At 45.1% G+C, this 16197-nt stretch overlaps 1 protein-coding gene across 2 annotated transcripts in view; it reads right to left on the bottom strand.

Annotated features, from left to right (window-relative positions):
- RPH3A (rabphilin 3A) overlaps nt 1-16197 on the bottom strand; it is a 277632-nt gene that overhangs the window by 101674 nt on the left and 159761 nt on the right. The gene's annotated exons all lie outside the window — the stretch shown is intronic.

The following is a 16197-nucleotide window of genomic DNA, read 5'->3' as shown; positions in this document are numbered from 1 at the left end:
TTTCTATGGGGCAGGATGGCTTAGTTGAATAAGCGCTTGACAGGTTTCTGGAACCAAGTCGAGCCCCCATACAACCTTGGAAAAGTCACTTAACATCTCCAAGTCTTGCATAAAATGAGCATATGACTATGCAAGAAGTTAGAAGGCAACAATAAGAACATCCAAGTTGTGGGCTGCTATAACCCCATGATCCATAATCTGTCCTGTGATTCAAATGTCTTGACAGAAGGAGAAAAGAATTGACAGCCAATCCAGAATGGTATATGCCAGCCTCACCTTTCAGTTCATGGTTTGAGTGGGATGAAGTTGGGAGATTATAAAAGGTCTAAATCAGACAATTGAGCCATGGCCAAAGACCTAAACCCCAAAGACCCAGATTCATCTTCTGAAGTGAAATCACTATACAGACAAGAAAATAAAATCATTAAAAGGAGAAATACATAAAGAGAAATTGACTGAACTTTCCTGGTAATACAGTGGATAAGAATCTGCCTGTCAATGTAGGGGACACGGGTTCAATCCCTGGTCCAGGAAGATTCCACATGCTGTGGGGCAACTAAGCCCATGCATCACAATTACTGAAGCCCATGTGTGGAGCCTGTGTGATGCAACAAGAGAAGCTACTGCAATGAGAAGCCCGCACACCACAACTAAAGAATAGCCCCCACTCTCTACAACTAGAGAAAGCCCGCGTGGAGCAAAGAAGCACAGCAAAAAATAAATAAGTAAATAAACAAAATATATAATTCCTTAAAAAAGAGAGAAGTTGATTCCCATGGTTTCCAACATTCCAGATCTCAATGAGTCTTATTCCTGCTTGTTGGGAGGAAAGGACAGGAAATCTCAAATAGACCAGGATCTGTTTAGAACTTCTCAGCAAAGTGAATTAGAACCCTCTTTACTGGGGACCTTCCTCTAGACAGTCCCACTGAGAGGGCCCAGAGTGAGCTACCACATTCGTCACCTAATCCCCTCCTTGAAAAGTAGGGCTTAAAATATGAGGATCTTAGAGACCATTTAGAGCTTCACTTTATCGATGATCATGATGATGGTGATGGTGGTGGTGATGATGATGATGGCAGCTGTCATTTTATTGAGAACCAACTACACACAAGCCCTTTGGCTAAGGACTTTACATGTGTCATTTCCTTGAATCTTTACCATGACTTTTTGAGGGAACTATTATTACTCCCATTTTACAGTTGAGGACACCGAGACTCAAGAAGTTAAGTCTCTTGCATAATGTTACACCAGAAATGTCAGACATAGGATTGAAATCCTGCTGCTAAGTCACTTCAGTCGTGTCCAACTCTGTGCAACCCCATAGACGGCAGCCCACCAGGCTCCGCTGTCCCTGGATTCTCCAGGCAAGAACACTGGAGTGGGTTGCCATTTCCTTCTCCAATGCATGAAAGTGAAAAGTGAAAGGGAAGTCGCTCAGTCGTGTTCGACTCTTAGCAACCCAATGGACTGCAGCCTATCAGGCTCCTCGGTCCATAGGATTTGCCAGGCAAGAGTACTGGAGTGGGGTGCCATTATCTTCTCTGAGGATTGAAATCCAGGGTTGTATAATTCCAAAGCCCATGCTTCAGGATGCCTCTCTCAGAGTCAAGTTCAAATGCACTCTACAATTCTTTGGCAGAACTTCATTGAATCTTTTCTAGAAAGATCCTACGACACAGGTTCAATGCCCTCATTTTGCACATGGAGAAACTGAGGAACAGAGAGAGACAGTGTCTTGCCCACAGCCAAAAAGATAGAAAGTAGCAGAGTTGAGTCTGGACCTTAGGCCTTTCAGATGCCAAGGCCTGTGTTCCAGTGCCTAGAACAGTACCAGGTACATGTCTCAGTAGACATCTGAAGACTGATTCAAGAAACCCACATAGGATGCTGATGGTGGAATCAGAATCCAATTAATTCCCAGGTCTTTTGGCTCCCAGTTCCAAGGAATGTCTACCCATCTCCCCCCACCTCACAGCTTCCCTGGCATTAGGCACATGTTCTGGGAAGGTCTGTCATGAATTCAGATCACCCTTAGGGAACAAAAATAGCTACCACCTGCTAAATGTCTAGACATCTGCCACCTGTATTAAGCACTTTATGGTTGCTAACTCCAATCTTTATAACTACAAGGTGGGTGCTATTATTGTCCCATTTTCAGTTGATGAAACTGAGACTCAGGTGAAGTAAAGCCCCAAAGCTCACACAGCCAAGAAGTGGCACAGACAGAAATGCAAATCTTGGGTCTGTCTGATTCCAGGGCCTCTGTTTTTGCTACCTTGCTAGTTTTTTCTCAAACTGGCCCCCTCTCAAGAGGCCCCTATTGGAGTGTAAGTTTGGCCTGAGTTCCACCACCCCCCTCTACCCCTGCTTTCAACCTGAGAAGTTGCACTTTTAAATGTTTTGCATACTGGGCATCTGCCCAAGCCTTCATTGGAACAGAGCTTTGCAGCAAAATTAAAAAATAATAATATGGTTGAAACCAGAGCTCTGCACCTTCCCGTGACCATGCCATCTAGGAACCAGCTCTGCCTTCTCAGATTTTGCCTCCAGCCTCCCTACCTCCTTGGTCACCATCTTCAAATCCTTCTTCCATTCTGAGAGCTTCTGGAGAAAACTCTTCCTTCAGAGAACCAGCTGCGGCTGTAAGCTCTGGCAACTCTGCAGCAGGAAGATGCCTAGACACCAGACACCCCAAGGCTAACTAAGCCCAGACAGACTCTGATCCTCTCGAGGATGGAGCACTGCAAAGGGATTTCTCAGGGCCCTGGATTCAGCAAGTTGTCCTGGCCTGTCCTTGTGCTCCTGAGGCCAGAGGCAGTCCGTTAGACTCTCCCTCACCTCCAGAATAGACAAACAGTCGTGATGGTGGTGGTGTCTGTAACAAGAGCTGCCCACTGTGTGCTGGGCGACTTGTATGACCATGCTGTTATGTCATCCTCACAACAATCCTGTGTGTTAAGATGGCAATTGTTTTATTTCCATTTTAAAAAATGAGAACACTGAGACTCAGTGGCCTAAAACAACTAGCCCTTTAGTTCATAAATGGTACCACTGGGATTTGGACCGAGGTTTATAACTATTATGCTATATGACATCCTAGTTAAAATTGCTGCTTCCATTTTTTTATGTGTGTATGATTCACCAGCTGACATGTTTTATCACCCCAGCAACATTCATGACTTGTAACAGCAAAATGAGGTTGTACTGCTGCATTATATGCCCATCTTCGAGATGAAGAAACTGGACACAGAGAGCCCAGGTGATATGCCTGAGGTAAGACAGCTAGAAAGAGATGGGGAGGGCAGGATGTGAATCTGAACAGTCAGTCTCAGGGGCCATGTGCTCTTCTGTCTCCCAGAGAAATGGTGCTGAGTTTGTCCAGAAAGAGTAAATGTTCCCATTTCACTTGGCAAGTGGGGCGGAATAACAGCCCTCAAAAATGTCCATGTGCTAATCCTCAGAAGTGGTGAACATGTTACCATATGTGGCAAATGGCACTTAGTAGGTATGATTAAGGATCTTGAGATAAAGAGATTACCCTGAGTTATCTGGGTGGACCTGGTGTAATCACTACGGTGTTATAAGGGGAAAGGGAAGCAGGAGGAATAGTGAGGAGAGGTGATAATGGAGTAGAGGGTTGAGAGAGGTGGGGAGAGCAGAGGGAGATGGAGGCAGAGGGAAGGAGGAGAGGGAGACAGAAATAAAGAGAAACAGAGGGAGGGAGGGAGGAAGAGAGAGAGAGCTGTGTTATTGGTCTTGAAGATGGAGGCTGCTGCTGCTAAGTCACTTCAGTCGTGTCTGACTCTGTGTGACCCCATGGACAGCAGCCCACCAGGCTCCTCTGTCCATGGGATTCTCCAGGCAAGAATACTGGAGTGGGTTGCCATTTCCTTCTCCAGATGATGGAGGAAGGGGCCACAAAGCAAGGAATCAGGGAAGCCTCTAGAAGCTAGAAAAGGCAAGGAAACAGATTCTCCTTGAGAGGTTCCAGATGGAGCACAGCCCTGCCAACACCTTGATTTTAGCACTCTGACCTCCAAAACTGTAAGACAATAAATCCTTGTTGTTTTAAGCCACCAAGTTTGTTGATATTTGTTACAGCAGCCATAGGAAACCCATACAGCAAGTTTGCTGGAGGACCCTACAATAAGAAACCCATGGCAAATCAGCCTCAGAAATCACACCTGAGCCCCCTCTTGGCCAGAGGACCCAGGGCTTCAGTCATATCACTGCCTGTTCCAAACAATACAGTGTACATATGTGTGCAGGTGTGCATGTGCACACATGACTGTACATGAGTGCACACAGAAGCAGATCCTACAAGAGAGAAGATTCATGCTCAAAGCCACAGCCCAACCATCAAGCTCTGTTGCTGGATGGCACTGGCAGGGCACGACATGCTTTATTCACTCCCTCCTTCTCTTTTTTTATGAGCCTCCAGGGAAATGCTATCAATGGGACCACAAAAGAGAAGAAATGTCACAGGGCAGCTTTCCAGGAGCACAACTCACTACAGGGGATAAGTCAAAGACAAAACAAGTAGACGGAGGAGAGAGACAAGTGAGCAAGAAAAAGAAAAAGAGCTGAAGAGGGAGAGAGAATTGCTGGGTTCTTCCAACAATTGCTTTGTGCCCTGGGAGATCCTGTCCCACCACGAAAGGGACAAATCTTAGGAAAGCCCATTAGCCCTTTGGAGAAAATATGGCTAAGTACAGGGGAGATGCTGCAGGACTTGACAAGATAAACTTAAAACAAATCAACAAGTATTACTTATTAACCAGTCGATTCGGTGTTATCAGGCAAGGCACTTCTAGGGGAAAGAAACTTGGACTTGCCTTCTGGTGCTATGAGCTTGATCCTGGGCTTCCCCCACTCACCAGCTGTGTGACCCTGGGTAGGTCACTTGAACTTTCTGAACCTGTTTCACCAACTGTAAAATGGGACTGCAAGACCCTTCCCACCTACCTGCAAATGTGGCTAGGACATTTCATTGAGCTAATGAATGTGGATGAGTGTTATATACTCTAAAACAATAGCAGTTACTATTTATTAAGCACCTACTATGTGCTGGGTGCTTAACTAGGCTCATTTTTACCTCAAGGAGTGCAGTTAAACGTCCAGCCTCAAACTACTACTGGTGCTGGAAGACGGCACGTCAGCAGAGACAGTACAATGAAATGGGTAAAAGGCCAGGTTTTAGGGTAAAGTTAGCTTGGCTCCAATCTGGCTTTACCACACACAAACTGTGTGGCCTGGAGGAAGTTACTCAGCCTCTCTGTGTCTCAGTGTTCCCGTGAGTCAGGTGGAGATTGTAACAGTATCTCTTCATATGGCTGTCATTAACTGATGTATGTAAATCCCTTAGCGTGCCTGGCATATAGAAAACCCCATGTGTAACATCTTTGCTTATTATTGTTACTATAGTGATGATGATTATTGTTGAAGAGAGGCATTTTCCAAAGGGCGATACATGCTGTGCTGAGGCGAAAAGGGTCATGTTATGTTAGGTGGCCTATAGACACATTTTTTTTAAGGTTTAAATGTTATATATTTATTTTAAAGTGCATCAGAAAAAAAAATTGTTTTTCATTTCCATTTTCATTTCCATTTCAATTCCACTACTGGAATTTTCATTTCCAGTAGTGACATAATGTTTTCTTCTATGCAAGTACACTTAAGTTGAAGCAATGTAAGGCAAAAATAGGTTTGATTTTCTCTTTTATTTCCAGCACTTCAATCGCATTATCTGCCCTGAATCCATCCTCTAGGCATGCTAGATTTACCTAACTGCCTTGCCCCACTACCTTTAGCAACTGCATCTCTCGTGGGTGGGGGTTGGGAGCCCCAGTTACTCCAGGAAATCCAGAAGCATGATCTAATGACAAGAAAATAAAGAAAGAAGGCGGAATCTTTGCACTCCCAGGCCCCCTCCAGAATATGCTCCTGGTCTATAACAAATCAGTTCAGTCGCTCAGTTGTATCCGACTCTTTGCGACCCCATGGACCCCAGAACTCCAGGCTTCCCTGTCCATCACCAACTCCTGGAGCCTGCTCAGGCTCATGGCCGTTGAGTTGGTGAAGCCATCCAACCATCTCATCTTCTGTCGTTCCCTTCTCCTGCCTATAACAAATAAATAACACTTAGTGAAGCCTAACCATATGTTAGTCCATCATATGAGCTCCTGAAATACAGCCTACTCCCTGGGTCCAGCATACATTACAACCAATTCTCCCATCAGACTGGCTGCTTCAAGAACACAGTTCAGTCTTGAGTGTCTCAAAGTTCTCGGGCCCAGAGCACTTTGATACTTTGTCAGTTCTGCACGTGGACTTCCCAGGTGGCACTAGTGGTAAAGAACCCGCCTGCCAGTGCAGAAGACATAAGAGAGCAGGTGTGATCCCTGGCTTGGGAAGATCCCCTGGGGAAAGGAATGGCAACCCATTACAGTATTCTTGCCTAGAGAATCCTCATGGACAGAGGAGCCTGGCTTAGAACACATGCAGTGCTGAATAAGTGAGTTATTCTTAGAATGTTTAGTATCTGTATCTTTTATTTTACTGAAATCTCAGAAAGAGGGTGTCTGACCACCTGAAATTGCATGTATAGTTGTAAATGGGATATGGCAGTGGTTCATGGGATTCTGCAAGGGGCCCCGTAACTTCAAGATACAGCTAGTTTTGAACAATTTTAGAAGAACTGGGGCTAGATTATCCTCCAAGATGATCAATACCAGAGTTGCTGGCTATAGGGAGAGAGCAGAACAAGCTAGGAGAGGCCAGGAAACTCGCCTGAGTGAGATTTTAGGCTGGTTAAATTTGGACGAGTGGAAAGAAGAGTTGAGTGAGGAAGAGCAGCTTGAGAAAGAAGTTCAGCTGTCCTGACGCCCACTAAGGCATGGAGGATGGAGGGGACTGACATTTGCTGGGAGAATCCACATTTTCACAAGGAGCTTTAAGCTCTGGGTTTTTTTGTTTTTTGTTTTTTTAAGAGTGAATCCATAATGGAGGGATCCCAGGCACTCTGACTGAAAGTGGGGAGGGCAGGAGAGGCAGGACTGTATCCTGTGAGGTCTTTCAAAGCACACATCCAAGAAGACCCTCTCAAACCCTGGTCTGGCTTTCCTCTTAGATAAACCAGATTCCTCGCTTCTGCTGAGAACAGATATCTGTTGGTATCTTCCATTCACCAGCCAGTATCAGGGAGGAAGCAAAGGGAAAGTTTGGAGTAGGAAATGGCAACCCACTCCAATATTCTTGCCTGGAAAACCCCATGGACAGAGAAGCCTGGCAGGCTACAGTCCATGAGGTTGCAAAGAGTCAGACACGACTGAGCACACACACACTCAAAGGGAAAGTTGGCTCCTCGCGAAGTGACTTAGATACTCACCAAGCACCTAGAAGAATGACTGAAAGGGAATTGGTCTTGGGTCCCACCTTTTCCATTTACTGGCTGTGTGACCTTGAGCAAGTCATTTCATCTCTCTGAGCCTTAGCATCCTTATCTGTAAAATGGGAGAGTACTAATACCTACAGCATATGTTTAAGGGAACAATTCAATGAGATAAAATATGTGGCTTGATACAGTCTGTGAAGTACCTGAAAGTGAAAGTGTTAGTTGCTCAGTTGTATCCAACTCTGCGACGCCATGGACTGTAGCCCATCAGGCCCCTCTGTCCATGGAATTCTCCAGGCAAGAGTACTGGAGTGGCTTGCCATGCCCTTCTCCAGGGGATCTTCCTGACCCAGGGACCAAACCTGGCTCTCCTGTATTGCAGGTAGATTCTTTAACAGCTGAGCCACCTGGGAAGCTCCTGATATGATATGATAGTCATTCAGTCTTGTCCAACTCTTTGTGACCCCATGGATTGTAGCCTGTCAGGCTTTTCTGTCCCAGGGAATTCTCCCAGGCAAGAATACTGGAGTGGGTTTCCATTTCCTTCTCCAGGGGATCTTCCCGACCCAGGGGTCGAACCCAGGTCTCCTGTGTCTCCTGCATTGCAGACAGATTCTTTACCACTGAGCCACCAAGGAAGCCCCTGGCACATAGCAAATGCTCAGCACATTAGTTGTTGCTATTGTTATTATTACCCTCATCTTATTTTTTGTTTTATCATTACCTTCTGCCAGATACTGGGGATACTGAAAGGAGTAAGATTCTACCCTTCCATGCTACAGGCCAGCTGGAGAGATAGAAAAATGTCCCCCAAATTACAAAACAGTATATGACAAGCCTATAAAAGAGCTGCGAGATGCATACTACAGAGAGGACGCTTGTTTCTGTTCGTGTGTGCGATGGCAAGAGGTTGAACAAGGTTACCTCCACGGGAGTCAAGGGAAGCGGACAGGTGGGAAGGAGGGCATGCCACGTGACTAACCCCCCAGTGCCCCAAGTGTCCCTCCCTCCCCTCCCCAGTACTTGCGCCAACATCTGGGAGCATCTCTCCTCCAAGGAAATTTCTCAAGATCACACTTACGTAATCCTAACATGACACGACAGATATCCGGAAGGCTTGAAAAAGGAAGAGGCTGGTTCTCTCCAGCAATCCCATTTGGCCAAGCAGGCAAGGCAGTGAAAAGTGCTGTGGAAATGGTGAGAGGCCGTTTTTCCGGGAAGCAGGCTGGCAATCAGATTAGCCGACTGGTACCCAGCAATGTACATGACACAGCCTTCCTGGAGGGTGATCTAGCACTAAAGTGTCCAAAACCTTAAAAATTATATGCACCTACCATTTTGACCCCTGAAAGTCTCTTAAGGAATTTAACCTAAAGAAACAAATAGATGAATATACAGAGATTACAGAGATGCTGAAGCCCTGATACTTTGGCCACTTGATGCGAAGAGCTGACTCACTGGAAAAGACCCCGATGCTGGGAAAGATTGAGGGCAGGAGGAGAAGGGGATGACAGAGGATGAGATGGTTGGATGGCATCATCGACTCAATGGACATGAGTTTGAGTAAACTCTGGGAGATGAAGGACAGAGAAACCTGGTGTGCTGCAGTCTATGGGGTCGCAAAGAGTTTGACACAACTTAGTGACTGAACAGTAACAGAGACTATCATCATGACAATGCTTATCATGATGACAAATTGGCAACAACCTAAATATCCAACAGCAGGGGGGTCGTTTAAATAAACTGCGGTATACAGGAGAAGAGCTGACTCATTGGGAAAGACCCTGATGCTGGGAAAGAGTGAAGGCAAAAGGAGAAGGGGGTAGCAGAAGATGAGATGGTTAGACAGCATCACTGACACAATGGACATGAATCTGAGCAAACTCTGGGAAGTAGTGGAGGACAGAAGAGCCTGGAGTGCTTGCAGTCCATAGGGTCACAAAGAGTTGGACACAACTTAGCAACTGAACAATGGCAACAAAAATATTTCATACCAGGGAAGGTGAAGCAGCCCCACACTGATAGTCTTGGTATAACCCCCAAAAGACATAATCTTTATATTTAAAAAAAAAATACAAGGCACTTCTCTAGTAGTACAGTGGTTAAGACTTCATGCTCCCAATGCAAGGGGCACAGGTTCAACCCCTGGTCAGGGAAGTAGATCCCACATGCCACATAGCATGACCAAAAAATTTTTTTTTAATTTTTAAAATGTACAAAATGGTATATATGGCTTGAAAGTGAAAGTCACTCAGTCACATCCAACTCTTTGCAACCCCATGGACTATACAGTTCATGGACTTCTTCAGGCCAGAATACTGGAGTGGGTAGCTGTAGCCTTCTCTAGGGGATCTTCCCAACCCAGGCATTGAACCCAGGTCTCCCACATTGCAGGCAGATTCTTTACCAGCTGAGCCACCAGGGAAGCCGAAGAATACTGGAGTAGGTAGCCTATCCCTTCTCCAGTGGATCTTCCTGACAGGAATCAAACTGGGATTTCCTGCATTGCAGACAGATTCTTCACCAACTGAGCTACCCCATGAATAACTACAGTCCCTGGGAAGACAGAAATGCTGGAAAGATCCTTCTATGTGCACCTTACATCCCTCCTTCAAAGTTCTGGCCAGTCATTCATTTACTCACTCAACAAACATGCTGAGAGCCAACTTGATTGCCAGGTGCTAGGGATATAGAAGGATGCAAAAGTGTTACTATCCTTGCTGTTGCCAAGCTTACAGACTCAAAGGTCACTTCCTCCAGGGAGACCTCTCTGATAGTTCCTCTTTTCTGATCCCTGGTAGTTCCCCCCCAGAATTTATGAAGGAGGATAATAGCAATTTCCTAAGATTTTAGCTAAGTTCTTTACTTGCAGGATAGAGATTATAGCAACCCTGGAAAATAAGTCCTAGGATTGATCTCCCTTTTTTGGATGAGAAGACTGAGGCTCAGAGAAGCTAATATATTTGTTCAAACTCACAAATTAGCAAGCAATCAAGCAGGGACTCAGCTCATTTCTGTCTGACATCAGAGCCCATGCTCTTAAGTATCATATTTGTGTTGAGCAAACACAGAAGACCCTGGAACTGCCCTCTCCAAGAGCCTTCCCCAACTCCTCCCAACAGGGTTGGACTCTCCTTTTCTCTGTGCCCATTGCACATATCTGGCCACTATAACAGCTTGTCTCTTTCCATTGTGATCCAAAACACGGGGGAGACAGATATCTGACCAGCCTAAGTTTCAGGCTTAGTTATCATAACTAGAATTTGTCAGTGGTGAAAGGGATTCTGCAAGAAGCCCCATGTCTTCCAGATGCTGTTCTCTGTGGACAAGTTTAGAAGGACCTAGACTAGATCATCATCACCTGGCAAGACCAAGGCCAGAGTTGCTGGCTGCATCCAGATATCTGTTCCTTGAGGATAGGGGACTACATCTGTCTTATGTACCTAACAGGATAAATACTAAATAAATGGCTGAATGAAAGAATGATTGGGGGCATCATTTTTGCCAACCATTTATTTCCTAGATAAAAGTTGCTTCTTCCTCTGGGCTAGATGCCCAAAGCTCACTGAGTCTTCCACCATCATCACCACCCTCAGAAAACTGCAAAGACACTGAGCAGAAAGAAATACAGGCCACCCATCCACCCAGGGTCCCACATGGAGGAGGAGGCTTGGAGGAAAGAAAGGGAGTGATGATTGTGGGGGAGGCCAGCTGCAAGTCTCCTGCCCGAGAGCTGATGCTTCTGAAGCTGCAGTCACGTGGGACATTCCTGCTCACTCAGGCAGCAAAGCCAGGAACCTCACACCAGCCCTTTCTAGCACAGGAAACCAAGAGAGAGAGAGAGAGAGAGAGCCACAGGAAACATGAATCTGGCTGCATTTTGAAAATGCCTACTGGTTTTTAGGGGGAATCACATAATTTCCAGAGGATACTTTTCATAAGAATTTATGTGTCATTCTCAAGTCAACCTTGAGGGGCATCAAAGCACAAAGTCATTTCTCCTCATCAGCCCATCCTGATATTGCTACAATTCATTGCAGGGAAAGGGAGAGGTGATTCTGAGCCTCTCCATCCTCACCTGTAAAATGGGGGCAAGCTTATCTACCTTCCTAGTTGTTTATAAGGACCACAGGGGGATTGAAACATATGAAAGAACCCATTAAGAAGCTCAGCAAACAGCAAGTGTTCAAAGAATGCCCGTTCAGTCTGAAGGTGGTAAAAATCACCACTAAACGTCCGTGTTGTGTGCTGTGTGCTTAGTCACTCAGTCACGTCCCCGTGGCCCCGTGGACTATAGCCCGCCAGGCTCCCCTCTCCATGGGATTCTCCAGGCAAGACTACTGGAGTGGGTTGCCATTTCCTACTCCAGGGGATCTTCCTGACCCAGGGATCGAACCCATGTCTTTTGAATCTCTTGCATTGGCAGGCGAATTCTTTACCGCTTAGCGCCACCTAGGAAGCAAAATATCAGTGTTATTCCCTTTCAAATGTATGGAGATTTATTTTCGTAAATAAGTCTTTTTATTTTGCAATGATTTCAGATTTACAGAAGAACTGTGAGTCCCCACAAACCCTTCATGCATCTTTTCCTAATGTTAACATCTTACATTACATGGTACATTTGTCAAAACTAAGAAATTAACATTGGTACAATACTAACTGACTTTTTATGGATTTTACCAATGTCTTTTTTTGGTTGTTTTAGGATCCAACATTGCATTTAGACATCTCATCTCTTAATCTCTTTGTCCAAACTGGGAATTTCTCAGTCTTTCCTTCTTCCATGACATAAACACCCGATGAGTACTGGTCAGATGTTTTGTGTAACATCTCCCCAATCTGGGTTTGTTTGATGATTCTCATGATTAGACTGGAGTTATAAACTTAGAGCAGGAATCCCTTCTCATCACGTCCCATCAGGGGACATATGATATCAACATGACTATGTTTCTTTTTCAGACGCTATCCTTAGACTTGCATACAACCCAAATCTTCTTGATCCAGTATTTCTAACTAACTAACCACAGACTCTGTGGTTTTCAGGCTTCCCCAGTAGTTCAGCTGGTAAAGAATCTGCCTGCCATGCGGGAGACCTGGGTTCGATCCCTGGGTTGGGAAGATCCCCTGGAGAAGGGAATAGCTGCCCATTCCAGTATTCTGGCCTGGAGAATTCCATGTATGGTCCATAGGGTCTCAAAGAGTTGGACACGACAGAGCGACTTTCACTAACTAACCACAGACTCTGTGACTTCGGGTTTGTTTGTTTCCTTGTTTTTTTGGGGGTGGAATTTAACGTGCAATTTATTTATTATTAAGATTCTTTCTTTATTTATTTTTGGCTGCACCACATGGCATATGGGATCTTTGTTCTCTGACCAGGGATCAAACCCATGCTCTCTGCAGTGGAACTGTGGAGTCTTAATCACTGGATTTTTAGTTGGAGTATATTTGCTTTACCAGACTCTGTGGCTTTGGATTTATCTAATCAGCACTGCCCATGGGGCTGGGTGGGGGCAGTCACATAGCACAGAGAGGAAAATCAGAGAGGTGACAGCTTCTTTTAAGAGGATATGTCATCAAGACAGTATGGTACTGGCACAAAGACAGAAATATAGATCAACGGAACAAAATAGAAAGCCTAGAGATAAACCCATGCACCTATGGACACCTTATCTTTGACAAAGGAGGCAAGAATATACAATGGAGAAAATACAATCTCTTTAACAAGTGGTGCTGGGAAAACTGGTCAACCACTTGTAAAAGAATGAAACTGGAACACTTTCTAACACCATACACAAAAATAAACTCGAAATGGATTAAAGATCTAAACATAAGACCAGAAACTATAAAACTCTTAGAGGAGAACATAGGCAAAACACTCTCCAACATACATCACAGCAGGATCCTCTATGACCCACCTCCAAGAATATTGGAAATAAAAGCAAAAATAAACAAATGGGATCTAATTAAAATTAAAAGCTTCTGCACAACAAAGGAAACTATAAGCAAGGTGAAAAGACAGCCTTCAAAATGGGAGAAAATAATAGCAAATGAAGCAACTGACAAACAACTAATCTCAAAAATATACAAGCAACTCCTGCAGCTCAATTCCAGAAAAATAAATGACGCAATCAAAAAATGGGCCAAAGAACTAAATAGACATTTCTCCAAAGAAGACGTACAGATGGCTAACAAACACATGAAAAGATGCTCAACATCACTCATTATCAGATCAGATCAGATCAGTCGCTCAGTCGTGTCCAACTCTTTGCGATCCCATGAATCGCAGCATGCCAGGCCTCCCTGTCCATCACCAACTCCTGGAGTTCACTGAGACTCACATCCATTGGGTCAGCAATGCCATCCAGCCATCTCATCCTCTGTCGTCCCCTTCTTCTCTTGCCCCCAATCCCTCCCAGCATCAGAGTCTTTTCCAATGAGTCAACTCTTATCAGAGAAATGCAAATCAAAACCACAATGAGGTACCATTTCACGCCAGTCAGAATGGCTGCGATCCACAACTCTAAAAGCAATAAATGCTGGAGAGGATGTAGAGAAAAGGGAACCCTCTTACACTGTTGGTGGGAATGCAAACTAGTACAGCCACTATGGAGAACAGTGTGGAGATTCCTTAAAAAACTGGAAATAGAACTGCCTTATGATCCAGCAATCCCACTGCTGGGCATACACACTGAGGAAACCAGAAGGGAAAGAGACACGTGTACCCCAATGTTCATCGCAGCACTGTTTATAATAGCCAGGACATGGAAGCAACCTAGATGCCCATCAGCAGATGAATGGATAAGAAAGCTGTGGTACATATACACAATGGAGTATTACTCAGCCATTAAAAAAAATACATTTGAATCAGTTCTAATGAGGTAGATGAAACTGGAGCCTATTATACAGAGTGAAGTAAGCCAGAAAGAAAAACACCAATACAGTACACTAACGCATATATATGGAATTTAGAAAGATGGTAACGACAACCCTGTATGCGAGACAGCAAAAGAGACACAGATGTATAGAACAGTCTTTTGGACTCTGTGGGGACGGGGGTATGATTTTGGAGAATGGCATTAAAACATGTATAATATCATATAAGAAACGAATCGCCAGTCCAGGTTCGATGCAGGATACAGGAAGCTTGGGGCTGGTGCACTGAGATAACCCAGAGGGATGGTATGGGGAGGGAGGTGGGAGGGGGGTTCAGGATGGGGAACACGTGTACACCCGTTGGCGGATGCATGTTGATGTATGGCAAAACTAATTCAATATTGTAAAGTAAAAAAAAAAAAATTAATAATAATAAAAAAATTTTAAAAAAGAGGATATGTCAGTGTCCTAGGGTCACTGTAACAAATTACCACCAACTGGATGGCTAAAACAGCAGATTTATTCTCTCACAGTTCTGGAGGCTAGAAGTCCTAATCGAGGTGCCAATAAGGCCATGCTGTCTCTTGAAGGCTGTAGAGAAGCACCTGTCCATGCCTCTCTCCTCCCTTCCAGTGGCTGCTGACAATCTTTGGCAATCCTTGGCTTGCGGCCATATCACTCTGATTTCTACCTCTGTCACCACGTGGGCTTCTCCTCTCTGTCTCTTCTGTGGCTATGTCCTTATCTCTTCTTCTTACCAGGATACCAATCACATCAGATTTACAGTCCACCCCATTCCAGCATGGCCAGTCTTAACCTAGCTAATTCTATCTGCAAACACTGTATTTCTAAATAAGGTTCCAGGTGGACATGAGTTTGGGGTATGCTGTTCAACAAGAGTGCAGAGAGGGGATGATAGATAGGGAGGCAGGTCAGGATCTGAGTCCAGCTCTTCACTGACTAGAGGTTTGGACAAATCATGACCTCTCCTGTCTTACCTTCCCCATCTCTAAAATGGGAAAAGGTGATGACGATCATTATCTGTATCATGGGCATTAATTAAGCTAAGACCTATTATAGCACCTTTTAATCTCTGATATACTTTACAAATGTGAGTTATTATCTGTGACAGCCATGAGAACGTGCCGTACGAAGCTCCGGCTACAGGAAGCTTAATTGACTGAGGGCCCCAGCTGCTGCACTCTCAAATCCATTGGTGCAAACGAGGCCACGCTTCCCATGGGCTGTTCCCAGCCAGTAACTGAATGCAGCAGGAATGCTAAAACAGGCCTAATCAGGGAGAGATGGGGCTTCTCTGCCAGAGACTGTCAGGAGAGGACTCCTGACCCTTGCTGAAACTTTCTTGCAATGCCTGGGAGTCCAGGACACTCCTACTGAATCTTCCTTCTCTCTCCCCTTCACTCAGAGTCTGATGGCTCCACAAGCCTTCCCAGCTCCCTTGCTATTTCCTCCCCCAGGTGCTTCCCCTAATTAAATCCTGCAGTATTTAATCCCATCTCAGTGTCTGCTTCCTGAAGGACCCAGACTAGCACATTATCCCAGAAATCACCTGTTACCTTTGCCCGAGCAGCACACAGTTCCCTCCTCCTGACTGTCTTTCAAGTAAATCACTTCTGCCCTATAGTCTGTCCATGAGGTCTGGGTGAAACTGATGTCTCCCTCTACTCCAGAGGTTGGCCCCTGCATAAGCCTGACCAATCTACTGGATTGGCCACAATAGCCAGTGTTTGGTACAGAGAAGGGCATGGGACTCGATGCAAACCAATGAGATCCCCACCTGAAACTTTGCTAGTGCTGTTAGGAAGAAGGCATACTTTTACATTGGATTGCTAAGCTGGTAGAATATAAGTCCGGAGCTGCTGAGGGGCATTTTTGCTTCTCTCCAGCCTGAGACTGAAGTCTAC

The sequence above is a fragment of the Bos indicus x Bos taurus genome, chromosome 17 (genome assembly GCF_003369695.1).
Source record: "Bos indicus x Bos taurus breed Angus x Brahman F1 hybrid chromosome 17, Bos_hybrid_MaternalHap_v2.0, whole genome shotgun sequence".
NCBI lineage: Eukaryota > Metazoa > Chordata > Mammalia > Artiodactyla > Bovidae > Bos > Bos indicus x Bos taurus.
The sequence above is the reverse complement of the archived record's forward strand: the minus strand, read 5'-3'. Positions and strand labels throughout refer to the sequence as shown.